This window comes from Emydura macquarii, unplaced genomic scaffold, assembly GCF_026122565.2.
Source record: "Emydura macquarii macquarii isolate MOO-44397 ecotype Brisbane River unplaced genomic scaffold, CSIRO-AGI_Emac_v2 contig_554, whole genome shotgun sequence".
Classification (NCBI taxonomy): Eukaryota; Metazoa; Chordata; order Testudines; family Chelidae; genus Emydura; species Emydura macquarii.
The window spans coordinates 8,275,221-8,294,394 of NW_027130691.1; the positions used below are offsets into that span (position 1 = coordinate 8,275,221).

Below are 19,174 nucleotides of genomic sequence, written 5' to 3' on the forward strand. Positions count from 1 at the left end.
ATCAGAGCTAAAAGCAGGAGTCGCTCCAGCTTGAGTTCTCAAACAAGGGGGCTGTGAGGTTATTGTGGGGGGGAGGGAGTCACGAGCTGTCAGCCCCCATGCGTGGCAGGCCTCCGGCTGTCTGCCACGCATGGGCTGACAGCCCGAGCCCTTCAGAGCTGGGTTGCCGGAGGGCAGCGGCTGCTGGCCGAGTGCCCAGCTCTGGAGGCAGCGCCGCCCCCAGCAGCAGTGCAGAAGTAAGGGTGGCCTGCCAAGGTGAGCTACAACTTCAAGCCCCATAACTGGCCATTGTAAACAAACAGACTTGTGTTCTCTGTGCGTCAGCACAGCGAGGGACACACTGATCAGGGGTCACACCCACGTGACATCACAACCTTCCTGGAAGTGTCAACAAATAGGTCAAAGACTGAATGAGCCATCTATTCTAGAGAAGTTCTTTTACCCATTCTCACCACCGCAGCATCTGAATGCCGTTCTGCAGTGCATTCATCAATAGGACCAACATCTGTCACATGAGTTTGTTCTCCCTCATCCTCTCCCTAGAAGGAGAATTAAACAGTGGCTGAACTATTCCAATACTCTTTTTGGAGGTGGTCTCTCCACGTCGGGTCTGACACGTGGGGTTGGTGACACTTGCAACGCTGCTGTCAACGCCGCACCTATTCTGTGGCTATAAGGAATTACGTCTACTGTCTCGATCAGTCCAGACACCTTTCAGAAACAGTGACTGCACCAACATTTAAATTATAGCAGCTAAGTCCCACGCTGAAAGATGGCTGTGTTTCAGTTGTGGGGGAAGCATTTCCTGTATGCAGTGCATATAGACTATAAAGCATTTTGGTTTCCTTTGGCTTGTAAAAAGCTGAACATTTTTTTGCTCGTTTGTCATTTGCATGATGTGAAAATCAGAGTGGGTTGAGTTTCAAATGAGAGGTTGGGTGAAGGGGGAAAGAAAACCTTGCTTCTTTTTTTAGACTAATACCAAGAAGCTGCAATATTTCAGCCAATAAATAACAGAGGGGGTAATGTGATCTCAAATGGAGCAATTATTGAATGGAAACGTTTTCGTTGGTTGATCTCTGATGCCCATTTCAGCTCTGAAACAGATGAGGTCATCCTTGCTGGAAAGAAAATTCTGTGGTTTAAAGGCCTGTGTTCCTTAAAAATAAAATAAGGGCCAGGAATTTAAACACTGAAGCAAAACTTTGTAAGTATGCTGGAAAAACACATCCAACTTTTCCTTTCCAAATGGCACGACTCAAAAGCTCGCACAAAGAAAGAAATATTACAACATTTTAACCACACTGACAAGGGTGTGTGTGTGTATGTAATTTAATTCCTCTTTTTCCCCTTCATTTCCCCTGCCCTGGACTGAGGTCAGTGTCTCTGCCTCTTTCCACTTCCCAAGAAGCCAGTGTGGTGGCGAGACAGAGGGATAAGCCAGATCGAACAGAGACTGGAAATAAAGTTATGGAAGGCTCAACTCATTTGAACCCTAATGGCAAAAGGATTGAATTCTCTCTTAGCTGAGTTGGTAATTGCCTCTTTCTATAACCAGTCAGGAAAAAGAAAAACAGGTTACAGCTTTTTTTTTTCCCCCCCGTCCCCTTTGGTCCACATACGACCATGAATTTTTTAAATAGGGGAATTCAACTATGCTGTGAAGCTCCTTAGCTTAGAGGTATATTGCACGGGCAAGCCTGCAGCAAGCATGCAGGACAAGGCTCAGCCTCTGGCTTTAGTCCCATGGCTATACTGCACGGGCGCAGAAGTCAAACAGAGAGGGCCCCCGCAGAGCCCCGGTTGGCTGGGACTTGGGCACAAGCTCCAAACAGAATGCAATGGAGTGGATCACGGGGAAGCGGGGGAGATCCCCCATATGAAGATTTAAAAGCCCAAAGCTCCAGAAGAGCCAGAGAGGGGCAGTGGGTGCTAAACCAGCCCAGAGGAAGAAATTATGTGCTGAGGGGCTGCTCATGAATGAGAAGCAAAGTACAGACCCCAGCCCGCCTGCATTTCCCAACCTGATTGTTCTGGTTTTGTGCAGGCAAGGGTGATTTTTGCCCCCAAGTCAATTTACTGAGCAGTCAATATGCGATGCAAAATACATAGTTACGCCTATGTAAAATGCCACATGAAACTGGTTAGATACAGGTATAGCCACAAACTCAGTGTGTGTCTTGAAACTAGAGCTGATCAGATTCTGATGAAAAAACATCCCATTGGAACTTTCCTGACGATTAGTTGAAATGAAAACAGTGTGCAGAGACAGCTCCATTTCAACGAAGTTTCTCCAAAACCTCAGTGGGACCCTGCTTGCTTTCCTACCAGCTCACTTGTCCCGCACCTCCATAGCTGGGATCCCACAGTCTATGGCTCTGTTCCTGCTGACAGAGGCATTTCAAAATTTGGGAAGATGTGTTTCAAATCGGAACAAAACCAAAATTTTGGAATATCAAAATCTTCCCCGAGCTAAATACCTTTCTCCTCATTGCTCTATTTGAAAGGTTCCCAAGCCTTTTGATTGGTTCAGGGGCTCAGTTTCAAGCATACCTAGGTCAAGTGCCGATCTTTGCACTGAAATCACGCAATGCTTTCTGAAGGACAGTTTTGTGGACAGGAACTCAAGAGACCAACTTTATTTCCTAGCTACTTATCTGGCCCCCAGTACCATAGTATCTAAGTGCCTCAAAACACCACTGGGAACCAGTGGAATGCTATTACCCTTGCTTTACAAAGGGAAACTGAGGAACAGAGAGATTAAGTTTCTTGTTCAGGATCACAGAGGAAGTCTGTGATATAGCTGGGAATTGAACCCAGGTCTTCCACAGCTCAGGCTAGCATCCTAAACATTTGTGCCTTATTTCCTCATCCCTCACATGGGGTGTCGCAAAGCCAAAACCCATCAATGACTGCGGTGACGAGGGCCCTGTAAGCGGGTAACAGACCGTGCCATTTTCTGTGCCAAAGGCAAGAAGAAACCAAAAGGCTCTGACAGACTCACTTCGGGGTTTGCTCAGTCTAGAAACAAAGCCAAAGCCAGTCTCTTGAGGGAAGAGGCGAGAACCTATCACAGATGGAAACCACATTGCCTTTCCCAGGGCTGTGTGCCATATCATCTCCCTCTGCACGACCACTGTGTTTACATTCTGCCTTCTTCCAATTCGAATTAATAGCAGTTCATTATCAGGACGGGACCGATCATAAGATTCAATTAGAAGCCATTTATTTTGATGTTTTTGAACACAAAATGAGCTTGATTTCAGGAAGCTTTTCATTAGCATAATCTTCCCATAACGAGATCATCTGCCCAGCCTGACATTATGACAAGCTGGTGTGAGGAGCAGACCCGAGCTTTGTCTGACATGATGGGACATCTAGTATTGCCACCATAGAATCCGATCGGGAACATCCTCATGCAAACCCTGCTGCCAGGCTCTGCTGCCTTACGTCTCATTGTGGGGTTTGCCGCTTTATATGGGTTTGACCCAACAGATGAAGCATATCAACTTCTTCCAGGCAGCCAGCTATACGGCTGGCCCCAACTGCTGCCCATATCTGCTGAATGAAGCTGTTTTATCTGAATCTTCTGCTGAGGAAAGTAGGCCATTTGGTCATGATGCAAGAATGAAAAACTGCCTGACCCATCGTGGCCATTCCTACCAGCTCCGCCATCCCTTTCTGCTTTCCCAAAACACCTTAGGTCTTGCAGCCAGCTGGAGCTCATATAGAACGTCCTTCTGTCTCCCTCTGCGTGCGTCCAGATGGACTAGCCTGTAAGCCTGTACAAGTGCAATTTGTTTTACGTGGCTCTACTGTGCGCAAACACATGCCCCAGGACATGTGCTGGCCATAGGAAAGATTCTTGTGGTATGACCTTTTAAAAACGGGAGCGAAAAGCAGGGTATTTCCACCAGAAACCCCATTGTATTTGCTCATTTCAGTCGACACGACATCAATACATTTCTGCATGAAAATTGCAGGGTATTGCACAGCTATCACGATCTCCACACAGCTGCCAGTGATAATTCACGAGGTTTCTTTAAAGGCCAGTCAATCGGAGTAGAGTCTAAATTAAAGACTGGAGGAAAGCCTCCTTTGCATTCCCTTCAACCCAGATGGTCTACTTTTTTCATTTCATGGCTATGTAAGACCCAAAGGAAGTGGAAATTGTGGGTTTCTGTCTCTACTCATGAATAAGCAACAGAGAGGTTTATTCTCCCTCTAGTCCCTGCACCTGTTGCAGAACAGAACCATGACACCTTGGAGAGGGAAGACGACGACCTGTGAGAGTATGGCCAGGGCATCTGTGCACAGCGCAGACCCACAAGTCAAACATCAGATGCATGTGTGCCCGGACAAGCACCAGGCCACATCCTGACCCGACCGCGTTGTTTAGGCAAGCCACAGTCATTGGGCGCTGGGCATTGGGTAGGAGGATTCGGTTCACCAGCTCAGAGACTTTTCTCCACATTTCGCCTATACTGCCCATTGCTTGGGCGAGGCACTAATATTCAAATGGAGCTCTACTTTATTATACTACTGGGCAATGACCCCCTCCCTCCATGCACACACACCATCGCACAACTGCAGGCAATATCGAAACCCGTGACTGGGTTTCACACCTCCTGCCTTTTAGGGCTCATTTAGTCGGGCATTTCATTCCCAGCCTACCAGCTGTGTTTCCTTCGTAAGACGTGCTGTGCCTTGCTCTGCTGGTTCATCCTGTCACCGGGCAGATAGCTGCTGGCTCGGTCTACTGGGCCAAAGCCATACACCCACGAGTGAAGAGCAGCAGCGAGCTGCTGATACCTGGCTGCCTTTGAACACCCCTAAGAGGCTTCTTGCAGCAGACTCCTCTTGACTTGCAGTTCTGTTAGCTCACAGTGAAGGAAGCTAGCCTTTATTGTGGGGTCCACAGTTTTACACCCTCTGCTGCCCATCAAGGGTGCATCTTAACTTGAGTGATCCACCTTCAAGTTATTTCCCTTACTTTAGTGTACTAGAAGGGAGAGTGGCCACACTACAGAATAACAGTCAAATTGCTCTAACGCCCTGTGCCCATGCTGGTACCTTACCACCTTGTGCATGACACAGAAACTCATGGGGACACATCTCATGGTTTCTAACACTGCAGTAAGCCGGGCCACTCAGTAAATAGAAGTCCTCCATCCTGCAAGGTGCCAAGTGCCCTCAACTCCTATTGACTTCAGTGGAAACCATTTGATTAAACAGCTTCCACCGAGTTCTCCCTTAGCACTGTGCACTCAGTTGCCTTTTCCCCATCAGAAGGCAGAAAACCCTGTGTATCGCTCTTGTCATGATTTGGGGTTTGCATCCTTACAGCTTCTGTTCTGAGCTCCTCTCCACATCAAGAGGCCAGGTCATGCTGCACATCGAGCTATAGAATTGCATACATTAGCCAGCCACACTGTTTGGAACTTCTGGGAAGCAAGTTTTACTTACGGCAAACTTAAATCATTGCACAGAGAGAAAGAGAGAGTTTTATTTGACTCCTTAGGTCAGGAAATTCAGTCAAGAAGCAGGAATGAAAAGTTGGGCCTCCTCCAAGTCAAAATACATAGTATAGCAAGAATATTTTCCCCCTAGAATAATAATCCATGATTTGTTGCCCACATGGAAGATGTATTGGTTTTCCATATACCGTATGGGTTATACATTTCACAAGGCATGTTGCCCATAGATTCAAAGTAAAAGGAAATCAGTCACTTACGTTTGAACTATATGGTGTCCCAAAATCTATTTCAGATATAAAATGACACTATACAATTATTTTTAGATGCTTAATTATTGGATTCCTGTCAGAAACTATTACATTTCAGATAGTGACGCTCTGGGACTGTGGCGCTCAACCTTTCCAAACTATTGTGGTACCCCTTTCAGGAGTCTGCTTTGTCTCTCGCACCCCCAAGTTTCACCTCACTTGAAAACTACATGCTTACAAAACCAGACATACAAAAGTGTCACAGCACACTAGTACAGAATAATTGCTTACTGTCCCATCGTTACCATATTTTAAAATAAGTCAATTGGAATAAAAACATTGTACTTACATTTCGGCATATAGTATATAGAGCAGTATAAAACAAGTCACTGTATGAAATTTTAGTTTGTATGGCTCTCGTTAGTTCTTTTTATGTAGCCTGTTGTAAAACTAGGCAAATATCTAGATGAGTGGACGTACCCCCAGGAAGACCTCTGTGGACCCCCAGGGGTATGTGTACCCCCGGTTGAGACCCACTGCTCTAAGACATCCATAGCAAATTAGCCAACTGGCTGTGATCCTGCATTGTGAATTTTACAGACACATCACTGAGAGCATGCGAGCTGCAGTGGAGTCAGAGAGACCCCCGCCTGCACTGGTACAGGAGTCTCAGTGCAGGACTGGGACCTACACTCACATTGCAGAGTGGAATCCTGGCCCCGGAAAAAAGGAATTTTACCACTGGATTTCAGTGAGGCCAGAATTTCACTTAGACATTCTACTCCCACCTAACTTTCTGTTTCCTAGGTCGGTGTTCATATGACTTATTGCACACTTTTGCTTGGTGTTTCCATAATACATACAGAATGATGGGTTCCCCAACCTTCATATCACAGCCTGCTCCGGCATTTCTCGTGCTCCCACGCCAGCCAGCCTGGAGTTTTGGGTGCATAAAAATTGTAGACTGCAGCCAGACAATACAACAGCACCTTTCCCTGGTATAATTCAAACAGTGCTGGCAGTGCATCAAACCCATCTCTTGCTTCTCAGATTTAAAAAAAAAGAAGCTATTTTTCTATATGTAGCTGTGCTCATCTCTAGGACTCATTTCTTTAGACCCACAGCGTGACTTGGGCTACGGTCCAGCAAAATGGAGAAAGAAACCCCATTTTTTATCCCTGCATGGGCTATCCAGACTCCCTCATTGGAGTTAATGGGCAGGGAATGGAGAGAGACTTAGCTGCATTGGCCTGTGGGTGGGGGAAGTGGAGCTGAATCCCTGCCACGAGGGTGATGGGGAAGTGTGTGGCTCAGAGTCACAACGCCCCCACCAGGTTGCTCCTGGAGTGGTGTCGTTCACACGTGACCCTTTGTTCAGGATGGTGCCTAAAGTCAGTTGTTCTGCATTTCTCAGGAGCATATTTTTAAGGCCACATCAAGACACCAAGAAACAAAATCACCTTTTGCTTCCTCCAAAGGAATCTACTCTTGCTCTGTAGGATCTGCTAGTACAGAAGGCAGTTGTCAAATATATTTTTAAATGTATGGGCCATGCATTGTGTGAAACGTAACGTTCACTTGCAAAAATATATTTGCTTCCCCATATGGGCTCGAAGAAGCCACGGTTTACAGAGCACTCAGCCAGATGGTCCAATAATTCAATGAAACTGAATAAAAACCTCTGGGGCCAAATTCATCCCTAGTGCAACGGCAGTGAAATCAATGGCGTGACAGTAGGGTTTAGCATGGCTCATTGTCTTTAACTCATGCAGCACCTGAAATATCTGCTCACGGCCGTAATTTTATTAAGGGGATCTGGAAATCTTGTTTCTGCATTTGTTCCACACCCACTCCTCTCAGGCATAACATAAGTTCCTCCTTGATTAACCACCCATGACTAGAATAGTGAACCAGATGGTGCCCTCCTCTGTTTTCCCCCCACTCATCCTTCCTCCCTGGAAAGATTCCTTCCACAAATCCCCTTTTCACCAGGGTGCCTGGGAGAGAAAGACTAAGACCACATTGTGTGTATGAGAACATCGTCCATCTGCAGACTCTGGGGGCTGGATAAAATGTGACTGAAGCAAAACCATTCCTGGCTTTGCACAACAAAATGTTGTCATCTCTGAATGCAACGCGACAACGCTTATAAAAACACAGGCTGGGAATGGAAGATCCCTTTAGGGAAAACCAGAGAAGAGATTCAGAGAATCCTTGCACCAAACCATTTCATATCCTAACAGCTGTTTGTTACAGGCTCATCATACTTGGGGAAGAGTTAACACAGCTTTCGTAAAGGGAAATCATGCCTCACCAATCCATTAGAATTCTTTGAGGAGCTCAACAAACATGTGGACATGGATGATCTGGTGTATTTAGTGTACCTGGACTTTCAGAAAGCCTTTGACAAGGTCCCTCACCAAAGGCTCTTAAGCAAAGTAGAGAGTCGTGGGATAAGAAGGAAGGTCCTCTCATAGATCAGTAAGTGGTTAAAAGATAGGAAAGAAAAGGTAGAAATAAACAGTCAGTTTTCACAGCAGAGAGGGGATAATTGCGGGATCCCCAAAGGATCTGTACTGGGACCTGTGCTGATCAATGTATTCATTAGTGATCTGGAAAAGTGGGTAAATAGTGAGGTGGCAAAGTCTGCAGACAATACAAAATTACTTAATAAAGTCCAAAGCTGACTGTGAAGAGTTACAAAGGGATTTCACAAAACTGGTTGACTGAGCAACTGGCAGATGAAATGCAATGTTGATAAAGGCAAAGTAATGCACATTGGAAAACAATCTCGCAATTTCACATATATACACACAATGTTGGGGTCTAAATTAGCTGTTCCCACTAAAGAATGATCTTGAAGTCATTGTGCAGAGTTCTCTGAAAACCATTTGCTCAATGTGCAGGCCAAAGTACAAGTGGGTTAAAAAAGAATTAGATAAGTTCATGGAGGATAAGTCCATCAATGATTGTTAACCAAGATGGTCAAGGATGCAACCACATGCTCTGGGTGCCCCTAAACCTTTGACTGTGTGAAGCCAGGATTGGATGACAGGGGATGGATCACTTGAGAATTGCCCTGTTCTGCTCATTCCTTCTGAAGCATCTGGCACCAGTCACTGTTGGATGACAAGATATTGAGCTAGATGGACTATTGGTCTGACCCAGTATGGCCATTCTTAGAATTCCCTCATGATATACAGTCTCTCTCTTCGCTATTATTGGAAGATGCTATCATGCATAAAAGAGAATTATTGGACTCCAGGGTCTACGTTTTCAGGACTTACATGCACAGCTCTCCCCCTTTTTGTTTTTGTTGAATGTTTGTGTGTCTCCCTCTTTCCTGAGATTTTAGAATGTATCAATAACCTTGGATCACGTTGAGAAAGCAGCCAATTGTATGTTTTCAGTGAAAAGCTTGGGACCCTCTCCGAGGCCTCGGATGTTCTCTTTGGTTGAACTAAGTTAGCATGAACTTGGATTCTGTGCTGGCTTTCCATTCTCAAAAAACAGCTCAATGCCTCCGAGACTAATACCACGGAGACGTTTTTAGCACACTAGAAATTCCATCTACCAACAATCATTTAATCTTCAAGACTGACTGGCCGTGGCGAATTCCAGTACAGCAGGGGGCAAGATACAATGAACACTTTAAATATCACCTGCCTAAACATCTTTGGTTCACAAAAAGCAAGTTTATCTTGAACCTTTTCCACCCTCCATTAAACCAAGACAAAGCCTAAACTTTTTTCTTGTGCTTGAGCTACATTATAAGAGAACAAAAAACAACAAAACCGATGGAAGTCCATTTTGACACCTTTATACTGTTACGATATAAATCATTACCAAACTCCAACTTCAGGGATCTTGTTCAAAAGCCCACCATTTGGGTAACTGGGGGATCAAAACTACTTCTACAGAAAACTAGGGCCAGAGCAAAATTCATTAAACTGGCAAGTCATGTTTTTCCTTAGGTTGCTAATGGCCTGACCTTCTACCATTGACACCAATGAGAGATTTGCCATTACTTCAATAGGAGCAGGATTGGGCTTTTAATTGCATTTGGAGATTTGCAAACCAAGATATTTTCTAAAAGGTGATTAAAACATCCTCTGATACCATATGGACAGATTTGTTTTTAACTGCTGTGATAATGATTAATAATTGGATCAGAAAAGAGAAGAACAAACACTGTTAACTTGTTAAAATCTGAAAGACCCCCGTCACTTGCCTTACTTGAAGGGGAAATGCCTACAGCTCAGTTGGCTGCATGCTTTAATCTGGTCAGAACTCGGCACGGCAAGTTCATCTCAGCGTCCGAGGCTACTTGGTTCCTTCTGATGTAGAAGCCAGTGGAGCTCATCTGGCAAAGTGGACAATGATGCACCAGGCACAATGGAATCTCGCTCTCTCCATGCACCCCCGGCCCATCAGACTGACCTGTGGTGCAGACAGCAGCAACAATCACGTTTTCCCTTGATGGACAAGGATGTAGAGGACTCTACTATGAATTATGATGGGAAGGGCATGGAGGGGCACTGGACCACTGGAAGCAGATGCCTCCCTTTAGCCGCTGTAGCATGCACTCCCCACCAACCCCTATGCCAGCTGCAGTCTACCCGATAGGGCAGAAATGGGTGAAGCTACACCCCACCTCCGACATTCCTTCGGGCGTCTAGCACAACTGGCAATGCAGACACGCCTGCACCTATCCCTGGGAGTGCAAAGGCTGGGTTCATGGTTGCCCCCTGCACAAGTGCATCGGGGGGGATGGAAGGGATCTTTGTACCTTCTCCCAAAAGGCACCTACAACGCGCCTATACGTTGGACCCCATTCTCCTGTAAAATCAGGTAGCTCTGCATGCTCTGGCAGCACAAAGATGCCCCAGCCAGCCCATGTAGGATTCCCCCCAGCCCAGGGAGGTCCTGGATGGTGAAGTGCTACCCCCATTATGGCCCAGATATCCTTAAATTCTGACAATCCCTGGCTGGCCACACAGCTGCTAGGGGGCTGGAGGTAGTAATCCAAGGCAGATCAGCTCAGGATTGGGGGAAGCCCAGAGGTGGTTTAAAGCCCCTTTCGTACATGCGTTCGTGGGGCAGTTTATCTTGGCTGCAACTCAGGATCCAGGCCTTTCTACGCAGTCACCAGCTACCATTTTCCTGGCTACGACCATTTCACTTTAAAGAACAAAAGAGCTCCAGGCCCGTCCGGAGGCCGACATAGTGACCAAACTGAGCAAAAGGACAGCACTGTCATCATTGTCACCTCCTTGGTACAGTTCAACCAGATGCTAATTTGCAGTGAGAAATGCCAGTGTTCTACATAGAAGATGAAGCTTCTTACTGCTTTGTATAAGGGTTTTTTTTTCCCTTGGGAAGTCAGAGGACCGAGCACGCTGCTTCCTGCACAGCAGTTTCCTGTGACTCATTTAGCAAGTTTCCTGGTGGGTGCAACTCTCTACCAAATTCTGCAGTTCTCACTTTTTTCTCTCCTCTGTGTGTGTGTGTGTGCAACATAGTTATGAATCATTAGTGTTAAATAAGGGCACCAGATGCATATTTATATGATTCATTTTAGGGAGGTGAAAGGAAAATGAGATTGGCTACAGATTAAAACCCAACGTAACAATAAAACGAGCTGTCACATAAATCTGTTTGTTCTGACTATGGAGATAAACCTTTTCCGAGAACACTGCGCGTCTGAACAAATGCCAAGTATGGAGAAGGACCTTTTTCTTGGACATGCCAGCCAAAGTCTAGACTTGACAGAGTAGACAGAAAATGGTTGCAGCTTTTGCTTGGTAGGGGATTATCCTTAGCAGGCTAAATAGCGGCTCGGGCACTAGTCACAAACTCAGAAGCCCTGGGTATGCTCTGTGGCAGAATAAATCCAAAGACCTGATTCTCATTTACACTGAGTGCCTGTCTACACTTGAAACACTACAGCTGTGTTGCTGTAGCACTTCAGTGTAGACAATACCTACACAGATGGGAGGGGTTCTCACGTTGGCGTAGTTAACCCACCTCCCTGAGAGGAGGTAGCTAGGTTTTCAGAAGAATTCCTCTGTCAACCTAGCAGTGTCTACACCAGGGTTCAGGTTGGCTAAACTACATCACTCAGGGATGTAGATTTTTCACACCCCTGGGCAATGTAGATGGGTCAACTGAACTTTTTAGCATGGGACCTTTGGTCTGGTCTTTTATGCCACTCTAGCAGACTATACGGGCTGTACTGTGGGTGTAAGTTACACGTCAGGGCAGTCTAAAGCCGCCTTCGCCCAAATGAGACTCAAGTCTTTGGGTTCCGGGCAGCTTACAAGAATCCTCAATCAAACAGAAATATCCTCCTTGGTATCATTTGTACATAGGCAGCTCATGCTTATCTCACTGTAAGCAAAATCTGCCAATCCGAATAAAGGAAAGAGCTGAAGACCAAGCGATTAAACTCAATTTCCTGGGTTATGTGGCTGTAGATTACTGTCCAGCGGAAAGCATAATTAGATGGGCTCAGCGTTACCCGAGGGAGGAGACAGAAGATAGCTCTGGCATCAGAGAAGAAATGAAAAGGAAATGCTTCAAAAGCGGAGGAAGTCGTATTTCTTTTTAAGTTTCAATTTGGTTTGTGACACTTCCACAGAGATTCATTCCAAGGCCCCCAGGCATTTGCTCAACGTTAATTATGCTTCACGGGTCCCTTGAGGAAGGTAGGCGCCCCCTTAATTGTACAGGGCGGGGGAGCGAGTTGCCCGAGGGGGTGAAGCTCCTCAGTGGCAGAGCCAGGAATGGTCCCAGGAGTCCCAATTCTCAGTCCTCCGCTCTAAGCGCAGCCCGGAAGGATGGAGGGATGGCAGGGGGCAGAAAGTAGAGCAGAGAGAGAGACGGGATGCTATAGAAAACATTAATGAGCAGGATAAGTGCCGGCTACCAGAGTGAAACTAACTCGAGTGACTGGAAGGAGTCAGTAAAGCAGGGGCAGCAATGGGTAAAGAGGAGGGCCCACCTTCCCCGCAGGCCAGGTGGAACGTGAAGGGTCCCTGGAGCACAGTTTTCTCTGAACTCCTACACACAGCAAACGGCTTGGAACTCAATTAGTCTCTTGAAGAAAGGGGGGGGGGGGAGCATAATAAACGTGCCATTTGCTGAAGCTGTTGGCAGGCCAGGAGTGGGATAATTATACAATATTTCTTGAGCTGCTGAAGCAGCTTTTGCGAGCGCATATATTCTTGCTGTGTTTCTTCCAGTGGAGGAGGGGAATCTTTCAGAGGGAGGGAGCAACAAAGACACAGGCTGCAGTTTAAAGACTCCCCTGAACTCGGAGAAAACAACAAGGCAGTCGGTGAGTTTCACACCGCTGTCCTCAGACCTTCTCTGTCCTCCTGGGATTTTCTCAAAACTTTTACCTTCCCCGCTCCCTGGCAGTAGGTGGGTCTTTCCCACATGCATGTGGTGTCACCTGTCTTCCTGGCAGCCAGATGTTGCTGAGAAAGGAGCTCTTTGCTTTCCTTCGCTGGCTTTCCAAGGGGCATTGGCCAGGCAGGCCGTGCACAAGGAGGCATGGGAGTCTCCGCTGCAGAACCTCCGGCAGAGCGTTCTGCATGCCTCGCTGGGCATGCTGCCCACCCAGGGCTGGACAGTGCCATAGGCACGGCTGGGCCTGTCCTGGAGGGAAGGCCATGCAGCAGCTGGACTGATCCCTCAGCCTCTCCAGCAGCATGTGCTCTCCTCCAGAAAGAGGGTGCTGCATCCTTCCATCTCTCCGGGGAGAGAGGAGTGGAGCCACGACCCCACCTTCAGCCTGCCCCCTTTCATGCACCCAGTGCCGCGGGGAGAGACTGAACCATGCCACCCAAAGAGGATTCCAGCCATCCCGGCCAGGACGTAAGGCAGGGAGAAGGGTTTGAGGGCAGCTTCCCCCGAACTGGTACCCCCTTCAGGGGCTGGCCAGAACTCGGCTGTAAACGAGTTGTGCCTGGCACCTACGATGTCCAGCAGGAACAGCATGTGCCCATGCGTGCACAGCACAGCACGCCCAGCAGGTACGCTGAAAGGTCTCTCCCCCCCCCCCAACGCTGGCGTATCTGCAGTTAAAGGAACGTGTTATCACTCGTCTGGCTCCGAAGGGGGATTAAGCTGTTTCTGGGACGAAGGCAGGCTGGCTTTTGATGAGGGTCAGGTGAACCTGGAGACATGAGGGCTCTGCCGAGGGTTCTCACCTCACAGTCTGGCAAGTCAGAGCCAAGCTCCGAACTGCACTGCGGCACGAGCGACGCGCAAGGCCGCGTGCCAAAGCCAACCCAGCAGAGCTGGTGCCCCAGGAACCCATTCGGCTGCGTGGATCTTCACGCACTCAATTCCCGCCCTCGCAGGCACCTGCAGATCCTGGCCAGAGACCCGCCCTCTCTCATCGAACAGGATCTACGCCAGGTGAGGAAGGTCTCGTCCTCCTGCAAGGAATCTCCAAGTGCTGCCTGCACAGCCTTTGCCATCTTCGCAAGGCCTGGGGTGCGAAAGCGGGAGGAGGAATCCACTTTGGCTTCCACAGGGGACAGCCTAGCACCACCGGCCTGCCAGCTATTTCCAAGACACTTTACATTCCGCCGTTCAGCTCCAGTTTACACATGCTTCTTTTTGAGACAGGTTTGATCTGCCCCTCCAGACACATTCATCTAGGGATTAGAAGGTGAGTGCCTACCACGGAGCCTACGTTTTCCAGCCCTGTTATTGAGTGAATCACAACACTGGCTGATTTACTGCAAGCAAGTCCACTGACAGATTGCGTTAACTCCAAATCTCTCCAATAGGCTCCCTAACGGGCAGCTCACTGTACGAGAGGGGAAGGGAGAGGCGAGCTTGCTCTGTTGAATGTCTAAGTGCAGCCCAGTTACTGACTGTCCAGCCCGACAGCAGAAAAGTTGCGTTTTTCGCTGAGTGGGAATAAAGACAGCCACATGCCTCTGGGAAACAAGTCAGGAAGCAGTTCCCAAGTCCAAGTGAGTCCTTTGCTGACCAGAAGTAATTAGAAGCAAGCTAGAATACCAGGCTCCCAGCCCTCAGCAGCTTCCACCACGTACAGAACAGCACATGCATCCATTTCGGAACCTGGCCAGTTTTCTTGTAAGATCCTAGATTTGACCTTCCTACCAGCCAGTGTCAGGACCTGAAGAACAGGTGTCCTTATCATGGAACAGGGATCGTACAGTTACCCCTTTCAGCCTGGGCAGATAGCCAATGTTTGATGTTTTGCAGGTTGTTTTTGTTAGGAGAAGAAATTGGTGATGGGGTCAGGTATTTCTTTGGTGCAATCTTGTTTATCTACCAAGAAGGTACAAAGTCATGTTTCCCTGAGCACAGCAGGGTCTAGGAGGGGGCAGTTTCCTTGCTCAGAGTTCCACGTCTGCCTTTAAAGCCGGCACTCTGCTCAGAAAGTTCTCTTTTGACTCTCTCTCAGAGCCACTTAAGGGCTTCTCTTGCTGCCTTCAGGTTTTCTGCTGCTTTCTCTTGGCAACACTTTCATAACAGAACCAGAAGCTAAACAGTCTGCAACTGGATGTTTTTCCAAACTCCGAGTTCTGGTTTCAAGTGGGAGTCATGCAAAGCCGCCGTTTCAAATCCAGGTCAAGCCAGTGTCTTCAGAGGAATTTTTTTTTTTTTTTTTTTGGGTGGGGGGGGGGGGGTTGGAGGAGCCATTTCCCACCAGAAAGAAAAGAGTTAATCAGCAGTCTGCTGCCTTAGAAAGAACATTTTTCATCTTGCATCAGATGCTTCTGTGGGTTGGTTGCCTCCAGTTCTTCCTTCTGTCCAGAAATCCATCAGGAGAGCACTACCACAGTCGCATAGTAGCTTTCACAGGTTGCTAGTGGAAACCCTAATTAGGATAAATCATCTGTCACTCAGTGCATTAGGCAGTGAGATACCAGTGCAGATTATAAAGAGCAAAAGCCACCTGGTTTAGCAAGACAACTGCAACTTGTTGGCTAGCCCCATCTCAGACAACATATAACAGCAAACAGCAAATACAGCCCTTCTCCATTAGACTGGTAATGCTCTGTAACTTATTGGTTAACCAGCTCTCTTTCCCCTGCATTATTCTTTCCCAATATTACTCTTGCTTTTCATTTTCTGCCCATAGAAATCCAATAATCTTCTGCTGCAGACGGCGGAAATCTAGTATCCCTGATTGCTGCCGGGGATCAGATTCTTGCGAAGGTGGCAGATTCTTTTTTCCTTAAGCAAAAAACCAAACTAATCTAAACCGACATTTAATTAAGACCCCTCTCTAGGTTACAGTGGCAGATGACGATTGCTGCCGAGGTGCTTCCAGCATGTAGGGATTCTAAAGATACTGGATCCGATTCAGCCCACCTAACAGTTTTACGCTGGTGTCATTTCAGTGAATTCAATGGAGTAACACCTCGTTTACATCAGCATAAGTGGCAGCAGAGTCAAGACCACAGTTCTCCTTCTGTTACATTTTTTTTCAGCCCACCAGACGACACTGAGCCTGACTGTCAGTTGCACCAGGGCCACTATACGCCACCGTGGTAGTGCAAATGAGCCTTTGTGTAAATGAGAATCAGGGCCACAGGCTCTATAAAGTAACGGAGGTGCTCACCTCCCTGGTGACAATAAACAGAACAAGACACAGGAGTGGTCATCACTCAGTTTTTGCTCCTGAATCTTGAATGTTTGCACTGCGAATCTTATGAAATGGAGTGTCACATATATACACATTTGTGGGGTTTTTAAAAACAGGGTAAGGGATTAAATTTTGATTGCTAAATAATCTATTTGCACTCCAACACACCCACCATTTTGTTTAGGCAAACTTTCAAGCATGGTTGAATTTCTCAGTGTTTTTTTTAATAATTACGTAGGACAGAGCTGTTGTTTGTTTAGGCAAACTACATAATGAATAATAATCTAACACATATATATAGCACCTTTCATGCTGGAGTACCCCAGTTCATCTTACAAACCACGAGTGAGCCTGCCAGCATTCTGCAGCTAGATGTCCCACTGACCTGAATAGAAAGAATAGCAAGATCAGGTCCCTACAGAGTGGTGGAGTAAGACTAAATGGGTCTGGATCCAGTTCAGAGAAAGGGATGGGCACGCACTCACACACAAACGAAAGGGCATCCCCTCTGCAAAAGTGCTTGCAGCATTCCTGGCTTCATTTCCTGCCAATGCTTCCCCCACCTTGGAGAGCATGCGGCACAGGGCAATAGAAGGGATGCCAGGTCCCAAGAATCTAAGTTATGATGAAACATTACAGTGAGTTGGGCTCATTCTCACTGGATAAAACGTGAGACTTTGAGGTGACCTAATACAGGCAGGCAGGATGACTGGAGGGACTGCAGAAGCTAAGAGAGAGCTTTTCACAATAGGAAAGGATTAAAAAATGAAGAGATCCATTTAAAAATGTGGCACCTGGAACTAAATGAAAGAATTCAGCCCAGACAGGAAGTGAATAGAAGCTTCAGAGGGGATTTTAGATAAGCAGACGTTCACTACCTCTCTCTTTTCCTTTTAATTTTCTTCCTTCCTCCAATTCATCATTTCCAGATCCTGGCCACTGTCTTCTCTCTCTATCATCATCAAGGAAGCACTATGATTCAGCATTGTCCATGCTTCATAAAAACTTGCTAAAACATAAAAACACTCCCTTTCCCCCCACATTCTGAGGTTTCTGAAACATTGATTCTGTGCAGCCCCGCTCATTCTCCCAAGCGGCTAGCGTTCCACATGCTGAACTCCTCAAATAGGTTTGCCCAGCCGGCCTGACAGCGACAAATGAGGATAAGCCTGAAAGGTTTGAACAAACAAACAGAGAAGAAAAAAGGAAAGGGAGTCTGCCTTGCTTTTATTAGGACGGCAACGGGGTCAAGATGGCCGTTTGGTATTTTGCTGCTGAAGCTTTCATCTGTCATGGCAGTGTCAGCTCCAGGGGGGGCACGACTTTCTACATTCTCAATGCTACTGGTCTGGTCATGTTGGATGCTGAACTCTTTTCCATTGTTTGCATGCAGTCCAATGCCTATAGCCTTCCCCACCATCACCACACACAGGAACATAAATTAAACAATATCGTTCATAAGCATTTTAAATAAATGATGCTTCTGCAATATTGATTTTGCCACATGGTTTTTCTGAACACTATGTTAGAGTTCTGTCAGGGGGGACCTCTCCTTTTGCCCATCCTGCCCCCAAATCCATCACGGGTGAGACGAATATAAAGGTAAAACACTGAGAAGCATGATGGCTTTTTCCATTTCCTGATCAAATCATGGCGCTTGGGAGGATTAAAATGAAAGTTTGTTTTAAAGTCAGCTCAGTCCAGGTTTTTGGGGTTTCCAGATGGTTTGGCCATCTGGGGAAAGCCTTTTTATGCCTCTCACAGAAAAAGCCCTCAACGTGAAATGTGAAGCAACATTAAAGCACAAAGACAGATTGCAGGAATATTTTCTTCCTATTCAAAGCAATAGCCTAAAAATACAGATGATTTTTTTTTTTTTTTTTTTTTTTAAAAAAAAAAAAAAAAAAAACATCAAATGGAGGCTTTTCCCTTCACCCCTGCTGTTGTATTCTTTTTATAGCCTGAATACTGATGTTTTACCTTGTAAGATGAGCTTCCCTGAAACATATGAAGTTGAGCCTTTCTAAAAGGTGAAATCACTTTTTAAATGCTGGATAATCCTCCACATGCAGGAAACCGGAGGACAAGGGAAATTACCAGGGAAAATATCCTTGGATGAACTATGAAAATCAGAGTTATTTGAAAGAGGCTTGTGTTGGTCGACATTGTTATTAAGTATTAGGAGAAAATACTGCTCAAGGACAATGAAAAGAAAAAGAAAAAAAGACCACATTCTGCTCTCGGTCAGTAAACCTGGAGTAACGAATGACTTCCATGCAGGTACTCCAGATTTCCCTTGAGACAGATGGCGCTCTGTTGCACCTCATTCACAGCAGGGTAGCTGGGAACAGCCCTTGGCCCTTCACCCCAGAAATCAAATTTGGTTCATGAGACCTAGGGCTGGTTTGTGCAATCCGAGCTCAGGATGGCAGGTGCTTACGTAGGTTTAAGGTCCCATTGACTCATGTAAGCAGGTACCCACCACTGTAAGTAAGGCTTGCACAATCCGGCCATGAACAGGTGCTTAGCTTAAAGGGTCTGACACTTCGGACACTTAAGCACCTAGGAATTGGTGCTCTGGGGTCTAGATCTTTTAAATAATAAAATTAGCACTTCCCAAACCCACCCAGCTCTTGAACACACAGGGTTGGTCTACACTGCAGCAGAGGTCGGGATCTCTGAGCTAGCTTTGATCAGGCTAGTTTCCTACAGATAACAGTGTGTAGCCGCAGCCGCCTGAATGCAATCCTGCCTGGGACCCTGGATATGTATGTGTGTGGCCAGCCTGAGACCCTGCGACTACACTGCTA

General features: G+C 46.7%; 1 long non-coding RNA gene across 2 annotated transcripts in view; it reads right to left on the reverse strand.

Moving 5' to 3' along the window:
• LOC137147362 (uncharacterized) overlaps positions 1 to 19,174 on the reverse strand; it is an 87,689-nt gene that overhangs the window by 6,917 nt on the left and 61,598 nt on the right. The gene's annotated exons all lie outside the window — the stretch shown is intronic.